Source organism: Vicia villosa, linkage group LG4 (assembly GCF_029867415.1).
Source record: "Vicia villosa cultivar HV-30 ecotype Madison, WI linkage group LG4, Vvil1.0, whole genome shotgun sequence".
Lineage (NCBI taxonomy): Eukaryota > Viridiplantae > Streptophyta > Magnoliopsida > Fabales > Fabaceae > Vicia > Vicia villosa.
In genome coordinates, this window is record NC_081183.1 from 11,028,361 (window position 1) to 11,034,353 (window position 5,993).

Consider the following 5,993-nt stretch of genomic DNA (forward strand, 5'->3'; position numbering starts at 1 on the left):
ACTTTGTCTATCATATACAATTTTAGGAATTTCTTTCCTTTCTTCAAATACATGGTCTATCATATGCAATTTCTGCAAATTTCTTTCTGTTCTCCAAAAATGTGGACAATTATATGCAATTTCTAGAATTTCTTTCCCGTTTCCAAAAACGTTGTCTATCATATGCAATTTGTACAAATTTCTTTCCCTTCTCCAAAAACATGGACTATCATATGCAATTTCTGGAACTTATTTCCCTTTTCCAAAAAATATGATCTATCATATGCAATTTCTGAAATTTCTTTCCCGTCTCCAAAAACGTGGACTATCATATGCATTTTCTGGAATTTCTTTCCATTCTCTAAAAACATGAACTATCATATGCGATTTCTAGAATTTTTTCCCTTCTCCAAAAATATGGTCTATCATGTGCAATTTCTACAAATTTCTTTCCCTTCTCCCAAAACATGGACAACCAAATGCAATTTATGGAATTTCTTTTCCTTTTCGAAAAAATATGGTCCATCATGTGCAATTTTTGAAAATTTTTCCCTTCTCCAAAAACGTGGACTATCATATGCAATTTTTGGAATTTTTTCCCTTCTCCATAAAACAAGGTTTATCATATGCAATTTCTTCAAATTTCTTTCCCTTCTCCAAAAACGTGGACTATATCATGCAATTTCTAGAATTTCTTTCCCTTCTCCAAAAACAAGGTCTATCATATGCAAATTTCTAGAAATTTCTTTCCCTTCTCCAAAAACGTGGATTATCATATGCCATTTCTGGAATTTTTCCCTTCTCCAAAAACGTGGACTATCGTATACAATTTTAGGAATTTCTTTCCTTTCTTCAAAAACGTGGTCTATCAGATGCAATTTCTGCAAAAACAAATTCCCCTCTCCAAAAACATGGACTATTATATGTATTTTAAGGAGTTTCTTTCCCTTCTCTAAAAACATGGACAATCATATGCCATTTCTAGAATTTATTTCCCTTCTCAAAAAACGTGGATTATCATATATAATTTTAGGAATTTCATTCCTTTCTTCAAAAACATGGACTATCATATGCAATTTCTAGAATTTCTTTCCCCTCTCCAAAAACGTGGTCTAGCATATGCAATTTCTGCAAATTTCTTTCCCTCCTCAATAAATGTGGACTATCATATGCAATTTCAAGAATTCCTTTCCCTTCTCCACTAACTAGGACTATCATATACAATTTCTAGAATTTTTCCCTTCTCAAAATACGTGGACTATCATATACAATTTTAGAAATTTCTTTCCTTTCTTCAAAAACATTATCTATCATATGCAATTTCTGCAAACTTCTTTCCCTTTTCCAAAAATATGGACTATTTTATGCAATTTCTAGAATTTCTTTCCCTTTTTCAAAAAACATGGTCTATCATATGCAAATTTCTAGAAATTTCTTTCCCTTCTCCAAAAACGTGGACTATCATATGCAATTTATGGAATTTTTTCTCTTCTCCAAGAACGTGGACTATCATATACAATTTCAGGAATTTCCTTCCTTTCTTCAAAAACATGGTCTATCATATACAATTTTAGGAATTTCTTTCCTTCAAAAACATGGTCTATCATATGCAATTTCTGCAAATTTCTTTCTGTTCTCCAATAATGTGGACAATTAAATGCAATTTCTAGAATTTCTTTCCTGTTTCCAAAAATGTTGTCTCTCATATGCAACTTTTACAAATTTCTTTCCCTTCTCCAAAAAGGTGGACTATCATAGGCAATTTCTGGAACTTCTTTCCCTTTTCCAAAAAATATGGTCTATCATATGCAATTTCTGAAATTTATTTCCCTTCTCCAAAAACGTGGACTATCATATGCATTTTCTAGAATCTCTTTCCCTTCTCTAAAAACATGAACTATCATATGGGATTTCTAGATTTTTTTCCCTTCTCCAAAAACATGGTCTATCATATGCCATATCTACAAATTTCTTTCCCTTCTCCCAAAACGTGGACAATCATATGCAATTTATGAATTTCTTTTCCTTTTCGAAAAAATATGGTCCATCTTATGCAATTTTTGAAATTTTTTCCCTTCTCCAAAAACGTGGACTATCATATGCAAATTTTGGAATTTCTTTCCCTTCTCCAAAAAACATGGTTTATCATATGCAATTTCTACAAATTTCTTTCCCTTCTCCAAAAACGTGGTCTAGCATATGCAATTTCTGCAAATTTCTTTCCCTCCTCAATAAATGTGGACTATCATATGCAATTTCAAGAATTCCTTTCCCTTCTCCACTAACTAGGACTATCATATGCAATTTATGGAATTTTTCCCTTCTCAAAATACGTGGACTATCATATACAATTTTAGAAATTTCTTTCCTTTCTTCAAAAACATTATCTATCATATGCAATCTCTGCAAACTTCTTTCCCTTCTCCAAAAATATGGACTATTATATGCAATTTCTAGAATTTCTTTCCCTTTTTCAAAAAACATGGTCTATCATGTGCAAATTTCTAGAAATTTATTTCCCTTCTCCAAAAACGTGGACCATCATATGCAATTTCTGGAATTTCTTCTCTTCTCCAAAAACGTGGACTATCATATACAATTTCAGGAATTTCTTTCCTTTCTTCAAAAACATGGTCTATCATATACAATTTTAGGAATTTCTTTCCTTCAAAAACATGGTCTATCATATGCAATTTCTGCAAATTTCTTTCTGTTCTCCAATAATGTGGACAATTAAATGCAATTTCTAGAATTTCTTTCCTGTTTCCAAAAATGTTGTCTATCATATGCAACTTTTACAAATTTCTTTCCCTTCTCCAAAAACGTGGACTATCATATGCAATTTCTGGAACTTCTTTCCCTTTTCCAAAAAATATGGTCTATCATATGCAATTTCTGAAATTTATTTCCCTTCTCCAAAAACGTGGACTATCATATGCATTTTCTAGAATTTCTTTCCCTTCTCTAAAAACATGAACTATCATATGTGATTTCTAGAATTTTTTCCCTTCTCCAAAAACATGGTCTATCATATGCAATATCTACAAATTTCTTTCCCTTCTCCCAAAACGTGGACAATCATATGCAATTCATGGAATTTCTTTTCCTTTTCGAAAAAATATGGTCCATCTTATGCAATTTTTGAAATTTTTTCCCTTCTCCAAAAACGTGGACTATCATATGCAAATTTTGGAATTTCTTTCCCTTCTCCAAAAAACATGGTTTATCATATGCAATTTCTACAAATTTCTTTCCCTTCTCCAAAAACGTGGACTATACTATGCAATTTCTAGAATTTCTTTCCCTTCTCCAAAAACATGGTCTATCATATGCAAATTTCTAAATATTTCGTTCCCTTCTCCAAAAACGTGGAATATCATATGCAATTTATGGAATTTTTTCCCTTCTCCAAAAACGTGGACTATCATATACAATTTTAGGAATTTCTTTCCTTTCTTCAAAAACGTGGTCTATCATATGCAATTACTGCAAAAAAAATCCCCTTCTCCAAAAACGTGGACTATCATATGCATTTTGTGGAATTTCTTTCCATTCTCTAAAAACATGAACTATCATATGCGATTTCTAGAATTTGTTTCCCTTCTCAAAAAATGTGCATTATCAAATATAATTTAAGGAATTTCTTTCCTTTCTTCAAAAACGTGGACTATCATATGCAATGTAACACCCCATACATAACTGACTAGTATATTATGCATGAAACGTTAAATCGATACTGAGTACATACAAAAGTTATAGATATAGAGAGATCCATAATACAATACAACCTGAAATTCTAATAAGAATTACAAAACATTTGTCTTCAATGGATCTGCACAGCGGAAAGAGAGATCTGACGAGGTCTTCGAGCCAACACCACTTCAAGCCATCAATCCGAAACTGCTATCTGTCAAAAGCTACTAAACTGCACCTGAGAAATATAAGTTGATTGGGGTGAGATTTCTAAATCTCAGTGAGTCCTCCTATCCTATGGGTCCACTCGGAGCTACAGGGTACATGCATCAAAACTGAATCCACCATTGATTCGGGGTTTATCCTCACATCCGGTACAAGTATGGAGAAAACAAGGAATCGTCCACCATAGGACTCATCATACACAAGTATCGACAAACAAGTATGCCAAAACCCATACCCATGTACGGGGAATCCAGAAGTCGTTACAAACCTCGACTAGATTATAGAATGAACGCACCCTCGATGGGTTCACCCATGCCTATTGTCAAGAGACTCGTACAAGCACACTCCAAGAGTAGTTAAGCGGGTTCGCACAAGCCTATCTGGCCGCGAGATGACATTAGCCGAAATGGCGTCATTGTCCCGGTAACCACCTTTACGCACGTGTGTTAACACCAAGTACCGAACCGCCATCTTGACGCATGAGCCCACCGGGCGAAAGCCTAGTAGTAGTCTACATGACTTCACTAGAGGTGAGTTACCGAAAATGTATTGGCCTACGTGGCCACATATTCCCACCATACCGAGCACGCAAGTGTGTTAACGCCAAGTGAGTAAAACCCCGTACGGAAACTCACGAGCACACTGCAATGGTAGCTCAGGTGCGCGACCTTTGATCACATCATCGGACTATTCTACGGACTCCATGGTCCGGGAAAATACCTTGACTTCATAGTAAGAGGTATATCCCAATCTAGCCCCCGGTCACTTCAATTCAAGCATACGCACACACAACAAGCGTAAGGTCATAAGACAATCCAATCTGAATGTTTAGCCAAAACATTTGGATATCACCACATTTTCATGTTCCATCACATTGCATTCATCAAGCATTAAGGAACAAATAATGGTAGTTACACTATCACATTCAAATCATGCATAATTCACAATTTCCAAATAATCAAATGGATGTATTGAAATTTAATACTTAACAGCGTCACATACTACCAACTGGTACGCATAAACAATAAGGGAGGAGTCCGGTTACGAATGAAAACCAGAATTGCACTCAAGGGGTAGGAAACAGAATTCTGCAATCAGCATCTTCCGCTTAGCGGCTCCTGTCCGCTTAGCGGGTTCGCGATATTTTATTTTTCCACAAACAGCATCTTCCGCTTAGCGGCCTCACGTCCGCTTAGCGGACTCGCGATTTTCTGGAAAAATGTTCATCATCCGCTAAGCGGTCTTAGCCCGCTTAGCGGACCATAGCAGAATCAAAAAAATGCAGAACGCACCAGTTCCACTATGGGGGTATTCTAACCCCTAGAACTCACCTGCATGCAACAATTAAAGACATATCCAGCCAACAAATAACAAGAGCAACCAACAATTAACACAATTATCATGTTAGTGTCATGGATTTATGATTATTTCTCACAATCCCTAAATCCCAATCACTAACCCTTACATGTAAATCCCCAAGTTACTATCTAAGGACTCACCTTGGATTAATAGAGGTTTAGATGGTGTTAATGCAGCCTTTGAACTCTTATCTTACTCAAACTTCCATCTCCATTAGCAAGAAATTCGTAGCTCTCCATAACACACATTCAGCATAACTGACACAACTTCAAGGTCAGTTTTCTCCTCCAAAACAGAAGCTATGAACGCGAACCATAGGTGCAAATCGAAGAGAAATTCGTTAGCTTTCCAACGGGACCAGAATCAGCTCAATCAGATTTACGAGCAGAGAGATATACCTGATTTAGTGGAGCTGTACCAATAGTTGCGAAAACAACCCCCTAAGTTCATGCAATTAAATCTAATGTCCTTTATGTCCACATGCAAGCATTAAATAAGTCCATTATGCCCTCCAACTTAACCTTATTTACAACAATGCCATTTAGTTCCATTCTAACCAATCCTCTTTGTTTCTAATCACTCCACTAATTCTTCTAATAACCATTCTTTAGATTAATAGGGAATAAGACCAATGATCTCTCTCTAATTACCATTTACTCATTTAAATGATAATTATCGGTGTCAAAAGATTGGGATATTACATGCAATTTCTAGAATTTCTTTCCCTTCTCCAAAAA

The 5,993-nt window shown here is 35.3% G+C and overlaps 1 long non-coding RNA gene across 1 annotated transcript; it reads right to left on the reverse strand.

Moving 5' to 3' along the window:
- Nucleotides 1-3,798: 3,798 nt before the first annotated feature.
- LOC131598809 (uncharacterized) lies at nucleotides 3,799-5,680 on the reverse strand. Its single transcript, XR_009282404.1, has 3 exons — nucleotides 5,655-5,680; nucleotides 5,397-5,555; nucleotides 3,799-3,910 (listed from the first exon to the last, which is right to left on the reverse strand). It is a non-coding gene; the product is annotated as an uncharacterized LOC131598809 (long non-coding RNA).
- Between the last annotated feature and the right edge of the window lie 313 nt (nucleotides 5,681-5,993).